The 26,253-nt window shown below is 48.7% G+C and overlaps 1 pseudogene; it reads right to left on the bottom strand.

Moving 5' to 3' along the window:
• Positions 1 to 5,256: 5,256 nt before the first annotated feature.
• LOC112666111 (NADH dehydrogenase [ubiquinone] 1 beta subcomplex subunit 2, mitochondrial-like) lies at positions 5,257 to 5,692 on the bottom strand (annotated as a pseudogene).
• Positions 5,693 to 26,253: the final 20,561 nt, after the last annotated feature.

Raw genomic sequence — 26,253 nt, 5'->3', positions numbered from 1 at the left:
ACAAAGCTCTTTCACAGAAATGCTAATTGTGTGCTCTCTTGGCCCCTAACTCAGTAACTAGTAACCATGTGGTTGCTCAGGCCAGAAAACTGGAAGTGTCTTTGACATTTGTCTTTTGTGTGCATATGCTCCACTTCTAATTTATTATCAAGGTGTCTGCATCCTACACCTTCCTCAATGTTTTCCACATCTCTCCATCACCATCAGTCTACTCAGGCCTTTGGGTGGTGAGCTGCAGGCATCTTGAAACTGTTTTTCCGGGATGCTTGGGTGGCTCCGCGGTTAAGCATCTGCCTTTGGCTCAGTGCATGATCCTGGAGTCCCAGGATCAAGTTCCACATTGGGTTCCCTGCATCCAGCCTGCCTCTCCCTCTTCCTATGTCTCTGCCTCTCTCTCTCTCTTTCTCTCTCTCTCTCTCTCTCTCTGTCTCTGTCTTTCATGAATAAATAAATAAAATCTTAAAAAAAAAAAAAACTGTTTTCCCAGCTTCTGGTTGGTCATGCCCCTCCTCTACAGTACTTAGCATTTGTTTCTGCTGCAAGGGACAAACTCAAAATAAAAATGCAGAGATGTGATTAGCAATTCAGGGGTGGTGTGACATTCCTCAAACCACCAGAGACCCAGCCTTCATTCTTGTGTTTTATGATGTAGCTTCTGTTCCAAGGTCACCTCATGGTTCACAATGTCTGCCAGAGCTCCAGCCAACACATCTGCATTGCAGCTAGCAGGAATAAGGAAAGCATTGAAGAACATGCTCCCTTCCTTAAAGGGTACTTCCCAGAATTGTGCACACAAACCTTTGTTTGTGCAAATGTTGCATTGTCCGTAACTTACATACAACCACACTTGGAGGCAAGCGAGACTGGGAAATTTAGTCTTTATACCAGTCATGTGCAAATCAGGGCTGTTATTACTAGAGTAGTAATTGGGAAGCACATATTGGCAATTCCTCAGTAGGGACTTGCTTCTCCTGTTATGCAGAGAGTCTGGTTAAGGTGTCTTAGTTTGGTTTCCCTAAAGTAGACCTTGAGACAGTTTGTGGTCCTCTCCTTCCACATCATTTCAGCCAGAAAACACTCTTTATATGCCCTTTGAGGACTTACTCCTGGAGGTAAAGAGTTTAGTTTGATCATACAATGAGAAGCCACTATGGGGTTTTGAACACGAGAGTGACAAGATCCAATTTTCAATGTTTTCAAAGATCGTTTCCGCTACTATGTAGGACAGATTGTAGTGAAGTAAGCACCAAGCAGGGAGACTATATGCGAGAATATTACAGGACTTTAAGGGGCAGCTGAAGGCATCTAGGTACAGATGACAGGGATAGAGGTGCGAGAGAAGGACAGATTTGGGTCATATTGTGAGTATACAGCCAATAATACTAGCTGTCGGAAAGACCCCACAAAGGATCGTGGATGAGGACGCCACTCTTTGAGAGGGGACTGGCTGGAGGAGGGGCAAGCCCACAAAGGGAAAGAAATCAAAACTTCTTTTTAGGATGAGTCAGCCATACGTAGCAGGCATCCAAATGGAGACATCACGTAGGCCAGTAGCCCGTTAGTTCATGAGCCTGGTCTGCAAGCACAGGGCCATGGCTAGAAGTGTATTTTTCAAATTCACAAGCACATGGCAAGATTTAAAATGACTGAACTGGGTAAGGTCACCTGTGGAGGGTATAGATGAAAGAAGAGGCAGGGAGAGGATGGGGGGATCGAGGACAAAGCCTTCATGCCCTCCAACATGTACCAACTCTAGGTCCAAGGACATGGATCCTGGAAAGATTCATTCCCCACTGCGTAAAATGGGAACATGTCCTGGGACAACACGCAGTGCTTTAAAAATGGAAACAAAAATAAATAAATAAATAAAAATAATAAAAATGGAAACAGTCCTTATTTCTGCATCAAAAAGTAAATAATTTGAAGCAACAGATTACCTTTATCCAGTCAGCTGAAATGTTTTATAACCAACTGCTAGAAAAACAAGTTGTGGTTTGATTGGGTTTAATATAACTCTGTTGTGCTTGCTCTCTTTTTTCGTATTAGTTTATGTGTTTGGGCAGAGCCCATGAAACATCATATAAATGTAAAAATTGTTATTGAAAGTGTTCATAAAAGCTCCTTCATAATTCTCTTGTTTTATGTTACAAATGACATCCCAAAACAGCCCCCACGGAAAAGGATTTGGAAGATAAACATTTAAAAGACGAGGAAAAAAAGTTTTTTTTTTTTTACATTGAATACATCATATTTTTTACATTTTTCTGCATGTCATGATAAAAAAGAAAGAAGAAAGAAAGAAAGAAAAGAAAGAAAGAAAGAAGAAAGAAAGAAAAGAAAGAAAGAAAGAAAGAGAAAGAAAGAAAGAAAGAAAGAAAGAAAGAAGAAAGAAAGAAAGAAAGAGAAAGAAAGAAAGAAAGAAAGAAAGAAAGAAAGAAAGGAAAGAAAGAAAGAAAGAAAGAAAGAAAGAAAGAAAGAAAGAAAGAAAGAGAAGGAAGGAAGGAAGGAAGGAAGGAAGGAAGGAAGGAAGGAAGGAAGGAAGGAAGGAAAGGGCACCTGGGTGGCTCAGTCGGTGGGTTGTGTCTACCTTAGGCTCAGGTCATGATCAGGGGGTCCTGGGATCAAGTCCTGCTGCATCAGGCTCCCTGCTCAGTGGGGAAGCCTGCTCCTCCCTTTCCTTCTCCTGCTCCCTCTGCTTGTGCTCGTGCTCTCTCTCTCTCTCTCTCTCTCGCTCTCGCTCTCGCTCTCACTCTCGCTTTTGCTCTTGCTCTCAAATAAATATCTTCAAAAAATGAAAGGAAAAATGGCCAATATTACTTAAGCGCCTACCACACACAAGGCACTGTGATTATCATTGCGTGCACTACCTCATTTGATTTTTCTCCAACTCTCCTAAGCAGCGGGCATAATGCACATTACAGTGGAAGAAGCCGAGGCCCAGAGCGCGTGCGTTAACTTGCAGGCTGGACGGCGGCAGGACTGGTCTGTAAACCCAGGAGCCCATGCCCTAAGCTTTTATCCTGCTGTTTCCGAACTGCTTTTTCTATACTTTGTTTCCTACTGCTGCTGTAACAAATTAACACAAACAGGGATTTAAAACAATGCTAACTTTTATCTTACAGTTCTGTAGTTCAAAGTCCAAAAATAGATCTTAGGGACTAAAATTAACATGTCTACAGAGCTGTGTTCCTTCCGGAGGCTCTAGGGGAGAATCTATTCCTGCCTGCACAGTCTTAACAGAGTTTTTGAATCGGGGGGTCTGGGAGGAGGCCTGAGGATGTGCTTTTCAATCAAGTTCCCAGGAGATGCAGACACTGCTGACCAGAGGACCCTGATTTAAGAGGCTTAAATAGAATGCCAAACATTCTATTTCCTCTGTTAAAATAGTGCCGTCCTCTTGTTTTCAAGATGACCCCTGTCTGACTCCATGGCCTTCCCCGAAATAGTACACACCCAGATCCACGAGTTTGGTTTGGTATGTTGCATGGGGCAGGGAGATAATCCCACCACCCACTTCCAACCTGGACCTTCCCGTGGGACTGAATCACTATTCCTCAGAGCGTGGCCCCTTCCAGCAATGAAAGCAACGTGGCATCTGCTTCCATGCTCACACCTCCTTCTCGGTCTCTGGCCCTCCTACCTCCCTCTTATCTTGTGATTACATGGGCCCACTGGGATCATCAACATTCCTGCCTCAAGATCCTTCCCTTAACCCCACCTACAAAGTTCCTATGCCATGTAGGGTAACCTATCCTATGGGGTTTTGACCTCGGGAATTCCACGTGGACACCTCTGGGAGCCATTATTCTGTCTACGATACCTGCCTGCCTCCTCTTTCATGCTCCCTTCTTCCCATTTGAAGAAGAAATTGCGCTAAAGCATTCAAGTTCTTCACTCAGTGTCAGGTCCTCTTTCTGGGCCTTTGCTCACCCGTATCTATCAGTATTTTTAGCACAGGAACCATGGGCCTAACTTCTTGATGAACTGGTCCCTCCCATTCAGTTATTGTCTTCAGGTTGGGTACTCAGACACTGGAAAAATGTGGGGGAAATGGGTGCCTCCCTTGACATTTGACAGCCTGGAGACAAGATTTCTCCCCCTTTCAAACAATTTCTCCCCTCACCTCCACATCTTCCTCCCAAGAGGAGGGAGAGAAAAAAGCAGAGGACCCTGACTTGAGTGAACAAAGACACTTTGCCTTGGCATTCAAGGCCCTTCATAGTCCAACCATATTCTCCATCCCCAGTAATAAGATCCAGCTCCAACCATAGCCACAAGGTTGTGGCTGAATATGCCACAACCTCTCCAGCATGAATATGCCCTGCCCTTCCACCCATCACTCCCTTTGCACACACACCGCTCCTTCCAGTGCCTCTGGGCTCCTCTGCCGGGTGAGGATGGGCTAATCTTTGAAGAGGGCCCACGTGTCATGCGCTTCAAGAAAACTAAGTTGATACTCCTTGTCAAGATTAGTAGGACCAGTTTCTGGGTTCCCAATCACTTTGTTCACACCCACTATTAAGGCAGAGATCTCTCAGCTCAGCTCAGATTAGGCCAGTATAGATAACTTCCAGACTCAGGAAGGTGATGTTCAGGGGCAGGTCTAGCTTCAACCATGGCTGGATCCAGGGTCTCAGACAGTACCATCAACTTTGTCAGTTTCCTGTCTCCTTCTCTCTTATCTCCATTCCTTAGTTCTGTCCCCAGATGTCCTCTTATATGCAGCATGGGACAATGACTGCTATCTACATGTAGTCCCAGTTTAGCAAGCCAGTGGAAAACAAGACCCTCTCTTTCAACACACAGATGGCGTTTCCAGGGAGGTATCATTGGCCCTGTTGTTCCTCTATGCATCAGTGAACCCAGTATTTTGGCCAGGGAAGACAAACTTTTCAGTCTTTGGCCATCTGAGGTCATGGGCCTAACCTTGCCCTGAGGATGCAGGGCACTTTAGATGGGCTTCAGTGGGACTCACAGCATGTGGAGGGGATACCCAAAGAAACATGCCCAACAGACCAAAATTACACTATCATAGACCTCCGCAGCCTAGGGTAGGACCTACCTCTTTGGATTTTTCCTTTATCTGTTTATACAATTAGCTATTCCTAATAATCACTTTGGTGCTACTACTTGAGCACATAGTTCTCATTCACTGAACAGCTATTAACTAAATGGCTACTGTGTGCCGGGCACTGTGCTGGGCACTTACTTGGACCCTTACTCCTCACAACAACCCTGAAGGCTGAGCACTTTTTTTTCCCACTGTTGACCAAAATACTTTAATTGTACAACTTTCATGTACAATATGAAGTCCGTAATTGCTTGAAATTCTCACCTGGCTCCTGCTTGCAAAGAGTTCAATCTATATTTTCAGTCTTCATCATCAGGAAGGATACCTAGTTTCTCATCCATCCACTGGGAAGGATCTGGATATGGAAAGTGACCCAGCACAGCATCTGAGTCATGCCAAAAAATGCCAGAGAATCCAGAACCACATGGTGCCACTGAAGAACTCGGCCTGGATCATCTGGGACCTGGTCAGCTGGGGAAGCTGTCTACACCGGGGCTCAATATGCACCTTGCCACCAGCATGATGGACTCCACCGCCTCCAGCCGCCTGCTGGCCGGGGCCTCTGAACAACTGGCCTCCAACGTGAACCAAAGACGCCAAGCGCATCAGAGCCGACATGCTAGCCAGCACCCGGAGAGCCCCTCTCAAGGCTGAGCACTTTCATCACCTGCCCTGCCTACTACTGCCAAGAATAGAAGTGAGGCTCAGAGATCTCATGTGACAAGCCAGGGCCACCAAAAGTTGGATAAAAATAAAAGCAGAATCTGAACCAAAAGTCATTTGGCTCGAAGGACTAGATTCTTCCTATACCCTGTGTGAGCTTCGTGAGGGTAGGGCTTGAGTCTTGTTCATCTCTGTTTTGTTCTCTAGCATCTGGCCCATTGCAAGGCACCCAGCAGGTGCTCAATAAATGTTTGTTGAAGGTGTGAGTCAGGGAACTATAGGAATGTCACACCTGCTGATTCTCTGCCTGACATATTCTGATAGGAGGTAGAGCTGAGTCAGTGGGATCCTCCAAGGCGAAGACTGTGAGGAGCTTCAAAGGGGACGAGGAGGGAAGAAGGTAAGGCAATAAGGCCCAGCAAAACTGAGATCTTCTTAGTTACGCCAGAGGGTAACTAAGGGTGTTATGTATTGAATTGTGTCCCCCCATATGCATATGTTGAAGTGCTAGCCCCAGTATTCAGAATATGACCATATTTGGAGAGAGACTCTCTGCAGAGACAATCAAGTCAAAATGAGGTCATCAGGGTGGGCCTTTATCCAACATGACCAGTGTCCTTTGTAAAGGGAGAAGTACGGACACAGAACATCCATAAGGAAAGGCGCTGTGGAGACACAGGGGGAAGAGAGGTGACTGTAAGCTAAGCAGAGAGGCCTGCACCAGATCCTCCCTCACCGCCAACCCTGGCAATACCATGATCTCAAAATTCCAGCCTCCAGAACCACAAGTTCATACATTTCTATTGTATAAGCCACCTGGTCTGTCGTACTTTGATGCAGCAGCCCTAGAAACTATACACGTAGACTTATGATGTGTGCCTACATGCGCACACACCCTCACGTGCACACACACATTTTTTTCATTAACATTAAAAAAAACCCTAGTGAAACAATAATGGATACTTAGCTGATAAATAAAATTTCATTTCTAGACATCACACTCTCCCCATGAGCATTAGAATAAATGGGCCTCATTTAAAAGAAGTAAAACAACAACAACAACAAAACAAAACAAAAAAACCAAACTTTCTGGTCTCCCACTTTCTACACAAAAGGTTCACTCAGGAGAAACCACCATATGAAATCCAAATTTATCCGGGTTTTACTTGGAAACAGCCTCACCGGAATGCAGAAGTGGAGCAAGAGATGAGAGAGACCGTCTGGAACCCATGTGCGTGCTGTTGCTCGGGGAGGGAGCCCAGGGAGGAAGCCAGGAGCTGCCGAGGTAGGGAAATGCCACCAGGTCCCCTGTCCTCTCCTAGGGCCTGGCATTGAGGGTTTCCCAGACATGCCGCTTGCAGGGCTAAACTTGGGACAGTCCTGGGCAAACAGGATGGGTGGTCTGCAGTCCTCAGAAGAGGCTCTGGGGTCAGAGAGCTGCTGCGGGACCCGCAAGTCCCTACCTCAAAGCAGGGCACACGGCTTCGCCTCTCCAGCTTCCCATTCCTCGGCTCTAGCACGGAGACAGAGTTGCCTCACACAGATGCTGCGAGATGGGGCAGGGGCCCGTCTGCACGCACCCTCACCGGCAGTGCCCAGCCCTCTCCCGCGCGAAGGCCGGCCGCGCTCTGCGTGAGGCGCCCAGGCCGCAGGAGCTTGCGAGGCTGGGGCTAAGGCCCAGGCCAGGGCAGTGCAGGCTCCGTGCCCCCGGTGCGGCCTTCTGCCAACCAGGTTTGAGAGCACTGCATGAATGTTCCAGACACCCTGAGCTACAGGCACCTTTCTTTCCTTTTTTTTTTTTTTTTAAGATTTTTAAAAAATTTATTTATTCATGATAGACACAGAGAGAGAGAGGGAGAGGCAGAGACACAGGCAGAGGGAGAAGCAGGCTCCAGGCCAGGACCCCGATGTGGGACTCGATCCTCGATCTCGGGTCTCCAGGATCACACCCTGGGCCAAAGGCAGGTGCTGAACCGCTGAGCCACCCAGGGATCCGCCTTTAGGCACCTTTCTGAGAGGTGTTCTCTATGCTTCTCGAAAGCCCCAAGGCCATTTGGCCCCCGCAGACTGCAGTAAACTTGAGAAGCCCCCCCACCACCACCTTCCCCATTTGCTCCCCTCACTCCGGCTTCCTGGGACCACTTCTCAATTCCCTGCACCCAAACTCGCTTTGGGCTGGGCATTCAGGGGAAACCCAAACTTAGGAAGACTAAAAATCACCAGCAAGGGGGCACCTGGGTGGCTCAGAGGTTGAGCATCTGCCTTTGGACCGGGGCATGATCCCGGGATCCTGGGATCCCTCAGGGAGCCTGCTTCTCCCTTTGCCTGTGTCTCTGCCTCTCTCTCTTTCTCATGAATAGATAAATAAAATCTAAAAAAAAAAAAAAAATCATCAGCAAGCTTAGCAGATGTCAAGCAGCCATTTTAAGAATACCCACTATTATCACTATTCATCTGGCGTCTACAGTTGAGTAGACATGAGTGCTGGGAAACCTTGCTTCTAAGGTGGGCTAGCTCAGAGACTTAGATTGTGCCCAAGAGCCTTGATACACTCTTAGTAAGATACCACTTTAGGCCTAAAAATGGATTGAGTCCACCTGTGGACTGTTGTCACTTGATCAAGCCAAAATTTGTTCAAAATGGAAATGCCTCGAAATGAAAATGGAAATGCCTGAAGTACTTCATCGGGTCAGATGAGAGCATTTTAACTCAAGTCAATGTAGAGAGCTGTGGGTGTCTAAAATTATAAACCTCTCCCTGTTGGTTTTTATGTTCGTGGTCTAAGGGGGAAATGGTAAAAGAGAAGTATGCACAATAGCCCAACACAATGGTGTGATATTTCTAGTACATAGAGGATTTTTATTGTACCTTCCACTGCTCATTTAGCTTTTTATACAAATAGCTAGAGGCAAGCCACCTTGTAACAGAAATGTTTCTGAGATTTGCAACAGGACAAGCCATTTGACATTAACTAAAGTCTGAAGTGCACAGTTGGAAGTGGCTCTGGGTGTTAGGAAACCTTGCTATAGACTGGAATTAAAAGGAAAAAAAAAAAAGACACTGGCTTTCCACAACACGGACATTTGAATAGAAACCATTTAGCATTAAGTATTTCTGCCTAGCATTCTCCAGATAAGGAGTAAAGAAGAGCATTTTATTTATTTATTTATTTTTAAAGACTTTATTTATTCACGAGACACAGAGAGAGAGAGAGGCAGAGACATAGGCAGAGGGAGAAGCAGGCTACCTGCAAGAGAGCCTGATGCGGGACTTGATCCCAGGAGCCTAGGATCACGACCTGAGGCGAAGGCAGATGCTCAACCTCTGAGCCACCCAGGGGCTCCAAGAAGGGCATTTTAAATTCAAGCACTGAAAGTGTGGCATGATTCTTTTTAGCTAGTGATTTACAGCGAGCTATCCCTAAGCTCTCTAGCCATCACTGAAGAACCAGCTAGAAAGGGAGTTGCCAGGGACTCCAGGGATCAAAACTGGAAGAAATTCACCTCTGAGACCCTTTGACTTCCAGATGTCTTGAAAGAGACAGAGTAAGAATAATAAGCCAGGGATTGTGATCCTTAAAGCAGCACATCTCCAACTTTGATGTAGAAGATTTGAACCACCCCCCACCCCTATCTTGTTAAAATGCAGATTCTGATCCCTGGGCTCTGGGACGGAGCCTGGGAGCCTGCATCTCTAACAAGCTCCCAGGTGATGCTGATGGTTTCCCGGCCACATTTTGGGCTGTGAAGTTCTAAAGACCAGGGGTTGTAAAACTGACTCCCAGTAGTCAAGAAGTCTGGCTCCAAATGTGGTCCCACTGCTAGAAATTTGTTCAAAGCCTCTTGTCAAATCACACTCGGGGAGGGGTGGGGGGTGAGGCTGCCATCTCCAGAGAGGCCAGAGAGACAGAGACACTGGGAAAGGCCATGTGTAACTACTTCTCTTTCACTGAAATCAGAGAACAAAGCTAATTCCTCCAGCTACTATTATGATGTCTGTACTGAGAGTTGTCTTAATGAAATAAATACATTCTTAGTCACCGTTTCCTAACTAAACTGTCAGCACCCGGCCCCTGTTAGCAAGAGAATCGGGGAATGTTAGTCTGGGAAGGGCCCCCAGGGATCAATTTATCCAATTTCCCTGAAACATAGGGCCTGAAAAGCAAACTTCATGGGACCGGACTACCGAGCAAGGCTTTTCAAAGGAGACCGTTAGGAGAGGACTCTCAGCCTGCTGCTGCTGGGCTGGAAATATGGCCCGTCTGTACTTTTGTTGTTGCTACTATCTACACTGCCCTATGGACACCTGTCCCCCCAACCTTTACCCCTCCCTGCTGCCCTAAGCAGTGAAGGATTCCTTAACTGACTTTCCATCTCATTCCCTAACGTGGCCATCCCTTCTGATTATCAAAGCTGCCTCACTTTGGATCTTAAGGCTTAGCCCTACCCTAAAGCTTGAATCTAACATTTGACTGAAAGGCTTGCCTACTCTTCCCAACACTGGACTGAGCATGGTGTCTGGAGTCTGCACTGACCACAGAGGTTGTTTCCGCCTCCCGCAAGAGTCCCCCCAGTGATGGAGTGAGAGAAGGAAACAGGCTTCCTTTTCCTTCCTTCTGCTGCTGCATTCTTTCTGGGGTCTCCCTAGGGCAGGTGCCAAAGACTCATTCGTGGTGAAGTGTATTGGTGGAGGTTTTAAAACATGTCCACGATTTCTCCAATGCGCTCTCCTTATACACCAGCCTTCGTGACTGACTTCCTAAGGAATAGAATCCTGTAGAAATTATGCCATGGAACTTCTGGGCTAGGGTAGAGAACACAATCCAAATTCCATCCAGCTCTGTCTCAGGGGCACTGGGACCAGGCACCATGTCGTGAGGAAAACCAGCAGCTGATGGGGAGGATGGATGGAGGTGGGAGGTGGACCAGCGAGCAGCCCCAGGGAAGGTCTCAGCCAACAGCTGGTGAGCACCACCACATATACCAGCAAAGAAGCCCCCAGGTGATTCCAGCCCTGGCCCGGGACACCCCTTCGCTCAGGATGAGTTGGTCAAAGACAAGCTGTCCTTGCTGAGAACCACCTACCCACACATTTATAGCAAAATAAATCCTGTTGTTTTGTTCAGCTTTTCAGTTATGGGATAGTTTGTTTATTTATAGCATTAGATAACTAGAGCAACAATCGCTGGTCCTCTGGAAGGCCCAGTGGGGATGTCCCTGCCATAAGGACCCTCGACATGGGAAATCGGGCTCAGGCTCAATGTCCTCCTACCCCCATCTGCAGGTCCTGCTTTGGGCCATCTGTCTCATGGCTTCTTGTTGCTGAGATCCCTGTGGTGGCAACAGCCAGCCACCTTCACTGGTAGCCACTGACCCCCGTGCCTTAGTCTGCGTGGGCTGCTAAAATGAAGCACCACGGACTAAGTGGCTTACCCACGACAGAAATTGATTTCTCATGCTGTTTGGAGGCTGGGAATTCCAAGATCGAGGTGCTGGAAGATTTGGTGATGAGAACATAAATCCCATTCATGAGGGCTCCACCTTCCTAACCTAATCACCCCCCAGAGGCCTCACCTCCTAAGACCATCACGGTGGGGGTGAGGATTTCAACCTATGGACTGGGGAGGGGAGGTGACGGGAAGGCTCAGTCATAGTACCATGGGAGACACTAATCGGGGGTAGGCTGGAAGGTGGGCCTGCAGGCTATCCCGTTTCTTCCAGCTCCCTCCTGCCCCTTCTCCACACTCAGGAGTCACTGGCCTGGAGCTTGACAACTTTGGAGCAAAAGGACCATGACCAGTCTCTGACTTGTTCTATACTTTCCATCTCATAAGAGGTGGAGAGGCCAGGGGGAAAGGTGGTTGCTATTCCATATACCATCTGTGGCCCTCTGATTACTGCCTTTCTCTCTCTCGTCTTTTCTATCCATGGATGGCAATGGAGAAAGGGTGCTGACGATCGTCCTGCCAAAACAGGACTACTCACAAGTCCTGTGGGCATGTGCCTGGTCTCAGTAGCTAGTGGCTCTCAAATCTGGGTTGGGGTGCACTTAGCCCCACGGCCGCTACGTAAAGCTGTGCAGGTTGGGCACTGCAGCACTGAAGGGCAGAGGCCTATACATTTTTACTGTATTAGTAAATATTTTAGGTTTTGAAGACCACATGGTCTCTGTCTCAACTATACAGCTCTGCTCTTGCAGCACAACAGCAGCCAAAAATAACATAGAAATAAATGGGTGTAGCTATGTTTCAATAAAAGTTGATATTGTCAATCAATAAAAGTTTTATTGAAAAACTTTATTTTCCAAAACAAATAGTGAGTAGCTTTGGCTTAAGGCTAGTTTGTCACCCCTCACCCTAGGAGATTCTATTCACAAAGCTCAGCATGCACAGCCCTAAGCTCTCTGCTCAGCAATGTCCACCCTTGGGGGCCTCAATATGAACACAAGAACAATCGCAGTGAGTGGCTACCAACAGCCAGGGGAGTGGTTTTCAAGGACACAACAAAATCCTTTCTACTGAGTGTGGGATCTTCATTACCCTTAAGGGAAGCTTCTTGGATGCACTACTCTTTCATTCACTGAAAAGACACCTTCTGAGCACCTGCTGTGTGTCAGGCTTATGTCCAGTGCTGGAAATAGAACAGAGGACAAGGCAGACACAGTCCTGGCCCCTAGAAAGCCTGCAGAATGGCACAGAAGACAGACTTTGAGCGGGTAGTTATAAATGGGATGAGTCTTATGAAAGGGGAAGCTGAGAGCCAGTGGAAGCTCTCACAGGAAGGTGAGGCCATCTCAGGGGCCCGGGATCAGGAGGAAGCAGAGGTCTTAAGGATGAGAAGGAATTAGCCAGGCAACACATTGGAGGACAAGTGTTTCAGGCAGAGGGACCAGCATGTGCAAAGTGAGTGGACAACATATGTGTGCTGGGGGTAGGGGGTACATCTGCAGAGACCTCTGCCTCCATGGTGGCGTCTCTCCACCATCTTTGCTTTTCTGCAGATGATCCAGACCCGGCATCTCTCATCAAGCCTGCACTGCTAGACTACTTGGTACCACAACGTTTCAAAACATTAGAACTACTTGCTAATATGGGGAAGTTAAGGGATTTTGAGTAACATCTGGATCTCTGGCTTTCCCCCAAAATTCCTGGCCTGTAAGTCCAATTCCTACAAGCAACAACTAGCTTGGAGCCCCTGGCCCTGCCCCCTCTGATGGGAGGCACCCTGCTCTTTCTGTCCCAGCCCCTGTCACTCCCAGTCACCTCACCACACGGCTGATTCACCCTCCACTATCCTCCTGGCCCAGGCAGGCATCTGACTTCTTTCCCAGGCAAACCTCATGCCACAAAGGGAGACATAGATTCAAGACGGTGAGAAAGGTTTATGGGGACCCATTCTCCAGAAATAAACAAGCACCGTGGCAGAGGTGAATTAGGCTCGCCTCGAAAATCCAGCCCACGTGGCCCGATCTGCTGAATTCCCCAGGTGAGATGCTGGGTGCTGGGATAGGAAATCTCTTCTCAGAGCCCTTGCAGAAACCCTGCCCAGGATTGAGGACAGCAAAGAGAGGCTTCAGAAAGCACGGGCTGAGCTAGAGCAAGGCCTCTTCTCATCAAATCAGGGCTCTCCCTCTCCAGAAAATCAATTCCACGGTGTGGAGGCTATTCTCCAGGGTGGAGTTTATCAAAGCACCTGCCAAAGAGGGCCAGGAGATCCAAACCACATCGATAGGTGTTTCAGAAGCACACAGTCCTGATGCGGGAGAAATGAGGTCTTGGCAGGCCCGGCTCCCCAGAGGCTGACCCTGAGTGGAGAGAGCCATTAAGGGCACAGCCCGGGACGACCCATGAAGCCTAGTCCCACCGGGGCAGCTTTGGCTTGGTCCTATGGGGGAACTCTGGGCTCTCAATTAGCCTCAGAGCTGCCCCAACTAGGACAGCATATTGGTCATTGCTTAAGGGCTGCCGCGGGGGTGGGGGGTGGGGGGTGTAAATTCCAGGACACCATTAGGCCTTCTAGCCAGAGGGGAGTTCTCTGAAAAAGCACCAGGGGGGCCATTAGGAGTGACTGCAGGCAGAAAAGCAGGGGTGGGATGGAAACAAGAACCAGGGATCTGAGGGATGTGGGTGGAGTCCACCAGTGTCTGCTACCTGCCATTCTAAATGATTCACCAGGCTAAAAATGTTTCTTGGGTGCAGACCTTTTCAGAACCTTTACTGTGATGATTATTATCTCTACAGAAAAAGATATGATATACAGCAATTCCTGGACCTGTCTACGAGGCTCTCTTTTTCCAGAATTCCTAGAGATCACGGTTTGGGGGAAATACCACTCTTTGGGGTGTGCGTGGTGGGAGTAGAGAGCAGGAAAGAGTTTCTCTTTCAGTGTCAGCTGAATGCTGTCCTGAAGTCCTCTGGAACCCCCTGGGGAAAGCCAGCCAGACTGGGCACCAGGCCTTCCGGGATGCCCCCCACCCACCATGGCCTCCTGGCCCCAGCTGGATGCTCGCGGTAGAATGCCCTGGATGCCTTCCAAGCACAGCCCTTTCAAGCTTCTTTCCGCTCTTGGAAACCACTGCATCCTTCCCTGACTTCGAGCATCAGCATTCCTGACCCACCCCTCTCCCAGGACATCAGCCAGCCTCCCATCTCCATCTGTCGCTGCTCCACTTTGAGCCTCCTCTGCCCCCACCAGACCTGCCTGTTACCCCCTAACCTTCACGTGCTTGTAAACTAAACTTGTGACAACAGGCAGTGACTCGGTTTCTTTCTTGTTTGACTCTTGCTGTGTTTTTAATTTTTCACTTAGGTTCATTTGAATCTGCCAGACTGTGTTGGGAGCTCCATGCTCACTGCCATCTTCGTCTTCGCCCTCACCGACGTGTGTTAAGTGTCACTCTTTGGCCCAGCAAAGGAACCGAAGAGGATGAGCCTGTGAGGAGCCCTGTGCCTCACAAAACACAACGTGGGGCATCTCCCCCATGCCTGACCCCTGCATGGTGATGCCCCATCCTGACTGTTCACATCTCGGGAGGAGGCGCATTTCTCCTTCCTCATGTTAAATAGTTAATGGCATTCAAGAAATTACCCTGAATCATAAGATCCGCTCCAGAGGAAATGTTGCTCTGGTCAGGTGGTGACTTCTAGGTAAGTCCATCCATTGAGATTCACCGAGTCCCTTCTAGGTCCCCACCACTGAATTTGGAATAAAATCACCAGCTCTGTTGTCACTCCCGTTGTTGCATTTTCTCTCTAACTCTCACTAGGTTGGACCCTGAGCAAGGCACTTGAGCCTGAGCTTCAGTTTGCTCATCTATAGAGTGGGTACCCAAACTGACTTTTACATCGAGGTGAGACAGAGATGAAACATACATTGAAGGCACTTAGCGCTGTGTCTGAACCATGGCCAGTGCTCAGATGTCTCTCTCAATACAGTAATAATAATAAAAGATGGGAGATATTGGGATTCAGTCTTCACCCACATTACAACTACCCTGGGACATATTCTCCTGAATTTTCCTCATGTTCACTTTCCCTGCACATCTCCTTCCCTCCCTTATTCCCTTCCAAGCTCTCAGGATTTACACAGTGTTCATGAATCCTCCGTGGAGCTCTCTAAAAACACAGATTCTGGGACCCCCACCTCCCCACCCCCAACCCAGAGATTCAGTGGGTCTGGAGAGGAGCTCCAGCATCTGCGTTCAGACAACCTCAGATAATTCTGTTGTGGATGATGTGGGCACCGTGTCGTACTAGTCAATGTTTAATAAGAGTTTCAGAGTGCAGGGAAGGGCTGGTTTGTGGCATTTGCTAAGAATATTGCCACCATGGCCAACATCTGGCTATCCATGTGGCATCACCGAGGCAGAGCTGGACAATGTTCAGCAACACACCTACAGATACAACAGACGTACCCAGCTCCCGGAGCGAGACAATAGTAACAGGTATACACATCAGGAAGTATTTATTACCTTTGTTTTCAATATACTTATTTTGTTGTAAGTTTCTGTCATTTAATATTTAATGTTTATGTTTAACGACCAGCTCTCCAAATCCCTGAAAATGTAACAACCAGCTCTTGGGAGCATGGCCGTAAGACACGGCCACAGGAACCAGACTGGAAGAAGCCCATTGGATGAGAATTGCACGAACACTCTGTCCCCTTTTGCCCTGAAAAATGCGCAACCTTGCAGAATTTTCCCAAAATTCCTGGAGACTTTAAAGACATCCCAGAGCCTACCGTGGATTTTGGAGACACCCCTGCCCCCCTTATTCCTTCCTATGCTATCAGAGCATCTTCAGGGCTGGTGGGAAGGAGGGAAGGAAGAATCAACATAGCTCGGGGAAAGGATTTTTACAGATCTTTCCCATTTCCCCATCCTCACCCTCTGCCACCCTTGCCCCATGCCTGATTGCGATGAAGGACGCCACCACCCCAGGCTTCAAGGAGTCTGTGTCCCCTTCAGCTCCAAGCTCTTAACCTCCCTCCCTCCGGAGCTGTGGGGGCCCACCCGGCTGGCCCTATCTTATCAGATTCGGGTGACAGGCACAGCAAGTCAAGGGAGGAAACAGAGGTGCCTTATCTCCCTCTCCTGCATCCAGCTGGAAGGCAAGCTGCTCCCTCTCAACGCAGGGCACAGTCTTGTGTCACCGTGCTTGGTCTGGAACAAGAAACCCACTGCCCTTAGCAGACTCAAAGCCTTACAGGGTCACGGGCAGGCAGGGGCTCAGGAAATAAGAGGTAGCGGGCTCTGGGCGTTAGAACCATTAACACAACAGCCCCGAGGGAGGTTGCTACAACTGTGATCCTCACTGTACAGAAGAGGAAGCAGAGGCTCAGAAAATTAACCATGACACACAGCAGCAGAGCCAGCATTCATAGGCCAGTCTGCCCAGTTCAGAGATCAGGCTCTTAGCTGTCCTGCTATTGTCCTCACAGTAGCCTGTGTCCCCATCTCCCAGATGACAAGACTGGGATCACCACCAAAACCCTCAGAGCTTCCGGAGGGGGCATCTGGACTTGGGCAAGCCTCTCTGCTAATGCAGTGAGAGGTCTGTAGCCTTTGCAAGACTGCAGTTCTGCAAGGGTGGAAGGAAGAGGAGGAGGGAGAGACAGGCAGGATCGGGGGCTGAGAGACAACAACAAGGGCACGAGCAGATTGGGGGCTGAGCGACAACACCCACCCTTGGCAGGCAGGCTCCTGCTCATATCCAGGTATGGGAAGAATTAAAGGGGGTAGGTGGGTAAGGGAGAGCAAGAGCAACTCCCAGACACTGTGGTCAAGTTCACAGGTGTCTAGAGATGCAATCATAAGAGCTGCTCCCTTAGGTCTCACAGCAACCAGGCTGCTCCCTGCCCACCCCCCAGCTTCCACTGCACTAGGAACGGGGAGGGGGGCACGTCATACTGAGGTGCTGGTGTGGCTGCAGTTCCCATCACTGACCTCCATTATTCTGAGGGTTACCTGGTGGTAGCCATGGCAACCGGCCCCAGGAGCAGTCATTGAAGATGCTCATCCCACCTGGTGGGCAGGGCTGAAGTGCCAACACCACGCCCACGGCGGTCTCCAGCCTTGCTACTCCAGGCTTCCTTGGGTCAAACCTCTTCACATGGGGACAAAACTTGGGCAAGTTACCAAACTGCCCTGAGCCACTGACTCCTCATCTGTCCACAGGGAGCATTCAGCAATCCTCACCATCGCCATCACAATCATCATCATCATCAAAGAACAGGCAGTGTGACTCATCGAGTAATGAGTTGAGCAGATCTGGCTATGAACCCCCACCCCTAAAAGTGACACAAGCTACTATCCTTGGGAGCTCCCAGTTTCCTCACCTGTAAAATGTGGGTCTGCAAGCACTTTCCCAGTTATCACGGTATCTAGTTGAGCAGCTATGAGTCTTAGTTTGGGTTTCCCTAAGAGCGGGGCCCAACATGCGGTTTGGATGCAGGTAGTTTGTTTGGGAGCTACTCATCAGAAGCACAAGGCAGGGACTAGGTGGGTGACATGGGGGACCGTGCCTCTGATCTGTCCCGCCAAGAGACACAAAGTTGGGGTGTTGATCTAACAAATGCCATCCCACAGCAGAGAGAGAGGCCTCAGGGACAGCAATGCCAATTTGGGGTGGGAGGCCATCCCTGCCTCAGGGAAAGGCAAAGGTGGGCAAGAGCTATAACAGAGAGCACCCAGCCTGCGTGGGCACACAGGGGTGCTCAAGGAACACATGTGTCTGTGTCCATTCCACAAAAATGTGTTCCCACTTCGACTTCTGCTGCTCCACACAGACATTTTTACTTTGTAGAAGCCACTCCTAGTTCCACAAGACTAGGATAACAAAGAGCCTGAGGTTTGGCCTCTTTGACACAAGTCAGCCCAGGCATAAGAACCAGCTCTGCTTCTTTTACTAGCTGGGAGGTGCTGGGCAAGTGCCTTGATGCCTCCAAGCCTTTGTTTGTCCATCTGTAAAAAGGGACAATAATAGTACTTAACTCACTGTGCAATGTGATGAGAAGTGAATGAGACACTGTATGAAGGGATGGCAAAACGTTTCTATAAAGGGCCAGATGGTAAATATTTTAGGCTTTGCACACCATATGGTCTCTGTTGCAACTATTCAGCTCTGCCATTGTACCATGAAGGCAGCTGTGACAGTATGTAAACATATGGGTGTGCCTGGATACCGATAATACTTTATTCACCAAAACAGGAAGTGACCAGATCTGGCCCGGTGCCCACAGTTTGTCGACCCCTGGTATAAAGCACAGGACAGAGGTGATACTCAACAGGCAGGAGCTGTAATTGTGGCCACAGCTTAGAAAGAACTCGAGCCAAAAGCTCTCCCCAGCTTAAGAAAGTTTCGACCTCATCCCCTTCCATGTTGCCTGTCAACCATTCAAAGCACGAATATGTGTTCTAGCCCTTGCTACTCAAAGTGTGGTCCACGTACCAGCCATACCACCCTACCTTAGCGTTCTTGAGAAATAATTCAGCCTCTTAGCTTCATCCCAGATCAACCAGATCAGAATCTGCATCTGAACAGGCTCCTGGGTGAGAGGGTGAGATGAGTACACATTCCAACCGAAGATACCAAGATACCAAGGTCCTCATGGATCACCGGCCTGCCCTTCCCAATCATATGAGGCTCTGTCTGCCCTAGCTTTGGAGCCAGGTCCTCCAGGCTGCTCACCATTTATCCTTCTCATTTCCAAATCTGGGGCATTCTTTTTTTTTTTTTTAACCGCCATGGCACAACTGCTCAGTAGGCTCTACTTCCCTATGGTCAGCGGGTGTCAGCAGTGCTTCTCCTCAGGTAGATGCCTTGTCTCTCTATTCCTCTGTCCTCCATCCTCGGCAGTCCACCTGTCCCAGGCACTTGCACAAACAAATCCTCTGACTCAAGCCTGTCTCCTACTGGGGGCTGGTCCCCCACTGTGCTGCCCAGTGCCATAACCACTCACCACCTGTGATGACTGAGCACTTGATGTGTGCTCGTCCAGAGCGAGATGCGCTGAATCGAAAATACACAGGGTTTCAAACACTTAAATAGACCAAAAAAAAAAAAAAAAAAAGAGAGAGAGAGAAAAAGAAAGAGAGAGAAAGAGGGAGAGAGAGGATGTAAAATATCTTAATACTACTTTTTAGTATCAATTCCATGTTGAAATAGTTCAGAAACAGAAAAATATGTAAAAAATTAATTTCATTTTGTTTCTTTCTCCTTTTTTAATGTGGCACCAGAAAATCTTCAGTGAAAAATGTGGCCGGCATTATAGTTCTATCTGACACCACTGGTCTGCCGGGACAGTGTAAGGATTAAGAATGTAGGTCCCAGAGTTCAACTGCCTGTATTCTGTGAAAGAAAAAAAATTATATGACAGTTGTTAAGATAATAAGAAAGACTTTATTTAAGACAAGTGCAACAGGGGAGAGAGATTAGGCTCAATGTAGAATCCAGCAGGACCAGTAATGGAGAAAGGAGTCGGTGGATGGAAGATTATTAAGAGGGGACGTCAAAAGTAAGGACTTTTGGCAAACCGATCTCACAGGATTCTTGTGAATGGCAGGTCAAGGGCTGATACATCAAAGACAGACTACAATGACCAGGTATTAAGGGTGAGCAGACATCAAGGATAGGGCGGGGGGGGATTCTTTCTCAACAACTCAGCAGGATTCTTTGCTAAGACTGGGCTGGACAGGCCCAAGAAGTTGGCCAAGGAAAGAGTCTGTCAGTCCAAATCTCAGTTCTGCCCCTGTGCGGCTGTGATAGAACTGGATAACCTCTTTGTACCTCATCTAGAAAATGGGGATCCCAAAAGTATGTACCTCCAGGATCGGATGAGGATTAAATGAGATGATGTATGCTAAACTCTTTGTACTTTTCTTGGCCCATAACAAGCACTCAAATCTGAGTTCCTGTTTACCGTTCCTTCCCCCATGACCCAGCCAGCACAGAGCAGACCACAGATATTTGGGAAGGCTAGTTCTGAGACCTCCAGGAATCTTGGATTCAGAGTGATGGAGATGATGACACAGATCCCTGGCTTTGTCCCAATCACATGTCTTTCCAAGAGTCATGAGCACCCTGTGCCATTCTCTTACCACAACTTGATAATTATTTCCTGTTCTCTGAAATTCTCTCTCTAGGCACATAGCCATATTCACCAAGAAACAAGAGTCGCACCGTGTGGTGAGTCCTACAAAGTGAAGAGGTCGGTGGTCATCTCAACCCCTGCCCCAGCTACTCACCTTCATTAGTGTCAAGACACACACTGTCCAAACTTGTGCCTCATCAAAATAGCAAATGGCTGTGGGTCACAGAGCTTCGGGTCCTTCGGTTAGTCTGTGAATTCCAAGGTCATAGTGGACTTCAAATAGGTCTCCGCACTTCCCTCCCTTTTTGCTCCCCACCCCTCTCCCCATTTGAAATTCTTGGTAACCCCAGAGTGAGCAGATCACAAAGGAACATTTGTCATGGGCAGACACAGCAGGCCAGGACCACTGGCCAAAGCTGGGCCGATAAACATTCGTCATTATTGGGACGGGCAGCCTAAATCTCTAGTGAGGAGATTTAGAATTCTCTAGAGAGAAGAGAAATCCATTTCTTTGCCAGAAATCTAGCTCATTCTATTAGAGAGGCCTTAAAAACACATCAAAACAAAGACAGCTGACTATGACACCCAGGCTCACATGGGTAAAGTCAGCTCCATTTATTAGACCCAGATGTAAATTGTGTTAAAAGGTCAGGCTCTTATCTCTGGGGGAAATGATTTTCTGAGAGATCCTGGGCCCAGCAGAGACCTCAGGTAACCCAAAAATGGCAAAGAACACCCCTTCCGTGTTCTCTGCCCTACCTCTCTAAAATTCCCCTTTCCTCAGAGAGCTAGAGAAGCTTCATGCCAGTGATTCTTGGACTATTAAGTACATTAGAATCACCCAGAATGTCTATTTAAAATGCAGATTTCACTGCCCTACCCCCAGGTTCAGAAGGCTGAAATGGCACCCAGGGAACCAGCATCTTAATAAAAAAGATAACACAGGTGAGGTAGTAATTCTAGCAGAACTTTCTCCTTGGCCCGCAAAGCTGGAGAAATCTGGGTGTACAGGCTGGACGGCCGGCAGGGACACGCCCCTCTGTGCAGTCCAGGAGAGGCAGGTCTGAAGCTGCAGAGGGAGTTCCTGTCCTGGTCTCCCCACCCTGCTCACAAATGCCTGCCTTGGCCAGGGAGGGAGACAAGAGTTTGTGGTTGTTTCTGGTACGAGGGCAAGAAATTTGTTTTGCTCCCACTTCACAAAACTGCTTCATCGCTGTTGTGATCTGCTTTACCGACATCATTGATTGTGGTGACCTGAAGGAATCCGGCCCAATCCTTGGCTCATCCCACCCCCTAGTCCTTCCCAAGATCTGCTGCTCCCAAGTCTCTTTCCACTAGGCCAGCAGGTGTGCACCCCTGCACTCTGGTTGTGGTTGCGCTGGGAATCGTGGGCGGGCTTTGTTTTAACACCAGGGAACAGGCTCCACCCCAAATAAGGAATCGGGATGGTGGGGGAGTGGGGCCTAGTGGGCCCAGTAGTGGGGTCTTTCATCATGCCCTGGGTGGTTTCAACAATACTCAGGGTTAATAACATTTGCGCGTAGTTTTCTGCCCTGGGTGCACATTGGACTCCCCAGGGCAGCATTAAAAACCCCGATGATGCCTGAGTGAGTCCCACCCCCAGAGAGTCTAAATTAATTGGTTTGGTGTTTTTGTCAGGCACTGGAGAGTCTTTAAGACCTCTCTCAGCTGAGAACCACTGTCTAGGTAAGCCCTCTGTTTCTGCAAACGAAGCACAAAGCCCTGCTGGGGTCATCTTTAACTTGGGGGATATCTTCAGGCATCTTTGGGGGCCTAGGAGTTAAGAAGCTTTGGCCCTCAGGGTCTGATGCCTGAAGACAGGGAGGTGTAGCACTTAGCTGGGGCTTCATTTATGTTTGTTGACAAATGGGACATTGTTTGGCCTGAATGCAAACCCTGTGGCGGTTCAGGGGATCTAAGTGCCATGCTACTCAAAGCATAGCCCCCAGGACCCCAGCAGCAGCATTAGGGGGAGCTTGTTGGAAATGCAAGTCTGCAGGTGTCACTTCAGACCCACTGAGTCAGGAGTGCTTGCTGGGGCAGGGCTCTACTGCCTGTGTTTCACAAGCTCCGTGGATGATTGATGCCCACCCAAGCCTGGGAAGACTCCTTTAGCATGCATAAGAATGTCTCAAGAAGCTGTATTAAAATGCAGGATTCCTGCACTCATTTCCCAAGGGTCGAATCCTGGAGGTCTGGAGTAGGGCACAGGAATCCATATGATTAACCAGTACTCTGGGATTAGGAAAAAACAACAACAACAACAAAAAGTCCAGGGCCCAACTTTGAGAAACCCTAAAGAAGCCAATTACCCACAGAGGCCTGCGCTCCATCTGGTCACATTTCCCACAGGTCTGCAAAGGACTCCTGTCACTCTCCCAGACTGCCACTCCCACTGCAAAGCTTCTAGGACCTTAAGCCTTCGCCACTCACTGTCCTTCCCAAGAAAATGGGCTGCGCCAACCTACAGGCCAGCTGAGAGGAAGGGGCAGGGGCAGGGGCAGGGTGGGGGTGTCTGCTGTGGCTTGGCAGGTTTGCATAAGGAGCCTTTCCACATGGTCTGGGAGGATGAAAACATGCAATTACCCCCGGACAGGTGCTGGGCTGGGTGCACTTATTGGTCCTAACGCTCCTGGCCGCTCGCTTCCAGATGCACAGTCCCAGAGAGGACGGTTGGTTTGCTCTCGGCTTGGTCCGCGCTGCACCGGAGGGTGGCACAGGGCCCCGGGGGAGCTTGCCTCGCATCTGTCAGTGCTTCTCCGGGGCTGCCTCCCCTGGTGGCTCCCCGGCCACCAGCCACCAAGCAGAGCCCTGCGCCTTGCACGCAGCTGGCCTCTGTCCAGCTCCCTCCAGCCTGGGTCCCCGGGGTGGCTGCCACCAAGCAGCAAGGACTTGCGGGGCGCTTTGCCCCGCGCGCTCGAGTTCTCTTATCTTTGCGGGGGCTTGCCTTTCCATTTGTTTCTGGGGCAGCCACGCTAATAAATGGGACACAGCTGAAGCTGTCTGCCCAACAATAGCCGCTCAGCCAATTTGTCTCAGGCCCCGTTTGTCCTGGATCCTCCAAGCCCATTAACCCCTGAACCTGGGAGATGGTATCTCCCCAGGGATGAATTACCTTTATTTCCAGACGTGTGTTTGCTCATTTGGCACCCTATTCATAAAGGCAGCCCCGTTTTGGCAGCCCTCCCCAGAAACGAAGCAGGAAGAGCATCCCCACCCATGGGAAGGACATGCAGTTTAGGAAGAGCAGCTGGCCATATCTAGGAGTGACAGCTGACACTTGGCAAACACTTACTCCATGTCAGGCACGATGCCGAGTCCTTTTTCCGCCTGCTGTGGTGTAGCCTGCATCGCCAACCCAGGGCTTGGGTGGAACTGTAACCCCATTTTGTGCAGAGGGCATCTGAAGCACAGAGAGGTAAAATGACTTGCCTCAGAGCGCTCAGCATCTCAGTGGTAGGGCCAGGATTCAAACTCAGGCACCTGCTGATTTTAAACCAGCTCTCTCACCAGCTCGCAGAGCTCCTACCCTTCACCTGTTCTCACTGGTGGTAGGGACACAAAGACAGATTTGGGTCACAGAAAAGAAGAGTTCACTGGACTCCAGTGATCCTTACCAATGGATTTCACTTGCAGGGGAAAAGAAAAAAAGTATTGACAGAAGTGCCACCTCTGACTATTTTTAAATCGAATGCTTATTTTTAATCCTCAAGTTTATTTTTAGTTACACACACTGTTTTATTCATGTGGGTGGAGGGAAAGAAAATAGTAGTTAATATGTCACAGCTCTGTCACCATTCAGTTTGAATTGAGATTTACCAGTCCATGCTTTTGAACGCGGTAGGATGTGACCAGGGCTCCTGCCGGCTCTGGCTAGTTCCTGCTCTGCAGATCTTAGAAGATGGAAGTGATTCATCTCCCAAAATTAGATTTCTGATTGTTAGGAGTTGTGTTAGTCTCGTATAACAAAACTAAAATACCAGAGTTTAAAATATAGTCTATTCTCTTATGCAAGGGTTTATTCTTTAACACAGTGTTCTCAACCTTAACACATCAAAATCGCCAGAGAAGCTTTAAAAAAAAAAAAAAAAACCCACCAGTATTCCTAGGCTGCACTCTAAAAGGCCAATTACATCAACATTTCTGGGGGTGACACCTAAGCACCAGGATTTTTCACACTTCTCCAGGTTATTCTAATGTGCAGCTGCAATTGAAAACCGGGGCTCGACCATAAGGCAAATCCCAACATCATTCCAGGGATGAGATGGTGGCTCTGCAAAGTCAACCCAGATCCTCTCCATCTGTCTACACTTTCATCCTCAGCATCTGGCACTTATTCTCAATGTCACCACATGGCCCAAGATAGCTGCTGAAGCTCCAGCCATCATATTTGCATTCTAAGTGGGAGGAAGGAGAAAGAAAGGAAGGGGAAAAGCAAAGGTCATACCTAGCTTCCTTTTTTTTTTTTTTTTTTTTTTTGCTTTTATTTATTTATTCATGAGAGACCCAGAGAGAGAGAGAGAGAGAAAGAGGCAGAGACATAGGCGGAGAGAGAAGCAGGCTCCCTACAAGGAGCCCGATGCGGGACTTGATCCCAGATCTCAGGATCAGGACCTGAGCCCAAGGCAGAGGATCAACTGCTGAGCCTCCAAGTTGTGTCCCTCCAAGTTTCTATGTTTAAGTCCTAATTTTCATTTTGACTTTATGTGGATTTAGAGCTTTTAGGAGATAATTAAGGTTAAATGAGGTTATTTAACCTTAGGTAGGGTCCTAATCTGATAGGATTGGTGGCCTTATGAGAAGAGGAAGAAAAAGAAAAATGTCTTTTCTCTCTCTTACATTGGGAAGGCAGCCAGCTGTAAGCCAGGAAGAGTCATCACCAGAGAACCAAACTGGCTGGCCTTGACCTCAGACTCCCAGCCTCCAGAACTGTGAGAAAATGTCTATTGTTTGCCGCCCGCGCCCCCCACCCCCAACCCTGGTCGATGATATTTGTTATGGCAGCCTGAGCAGACTAAGACATGGCTGAGTCAGCCCCCTTTTACCACCCTTCCCAGAAATTCCATCAGAGCCTCTGTTTCTATCCCATTAGCCAGACATAGTCACACAGCCACACCTAACTGCAAAAGAGACAAATGGAGTCTTTCTGCCGGGTTCATTACCACTTCCAATACAGTTGGGGTTCTAGGACCAAGGAAGAGGGAAGAAAGGATATTTGGTGGCAACTAGCAGTCCCTTGATCCCAGCATCAATAACGCAAACAGGTGGGAGGGGATGGGAGAGCCGTGGGGACACCTGAGAGGGAGCACTTCAGAAAGAAGGAAATGAAGCTCCAGTAAACCTGTAGCACACATCAGGGAGCACCAGGAACAGAAGGCAGATTCCTGAACCAGAGCCTCAAGAGGACCAAGCGTCCCCACTGTCCTTCCAGGGCATGACAGCTGTTGGTAAATAGGCCTCCGTGTGGAGCTCAGCTGTCGGAAGAGCAGTCCTTCTCCTGGTGTGGCCTTCGGATGACACACAAGTTTGCACAGGCAGGGGTCCCAGGACAAGCAAAACGACACTGCCAAGCAAGAAATGTTTTTGGTTTTCGTTTTCGTTTTGCTTTATTGCATGCATTGAACAAGTTATAGGCAAGCCTTTCCTGGGCCAGCGCAAGAAGGGCTGGATCACCGGTGGAGAAATTGAAGGTGAAGAGACAGTAGAACAGGCATGGCCTGGAAATACAGCATGGAAGCCTCTCTTTATTCAGGGAGCAAATATTTGAGGATTTCCTATATGGCCGTGAGCTGCTAGTAGTGCCAAAGAGAGAGACCAGGTCCCTGCTTTCACACAGCGTATGTGCCAGAGTGAGAAGACAAACACTCAACAAATCCACAGACAAGACGGTTTCACGTGGAGTAATGAGGA

The sequence above is a fragment of the Canis lupus genome, chromosome 20 (assembly GCF_003254725.2).
Source record: "Canis lupus dingo isolate Sandy chromosome 20, ASM325472v2, whole genome shotgun sequence".
NCBI lineage: Eukaryota > Metazoa > Chordata > Mammalia > Carnivora > Canidae > Canis > Canis lupus.
The sequence above is the reverse complement of the archived record's forward strand: the minus strand, read 5'-3'. Positions and strand labels throughout refer to the sequence as shown.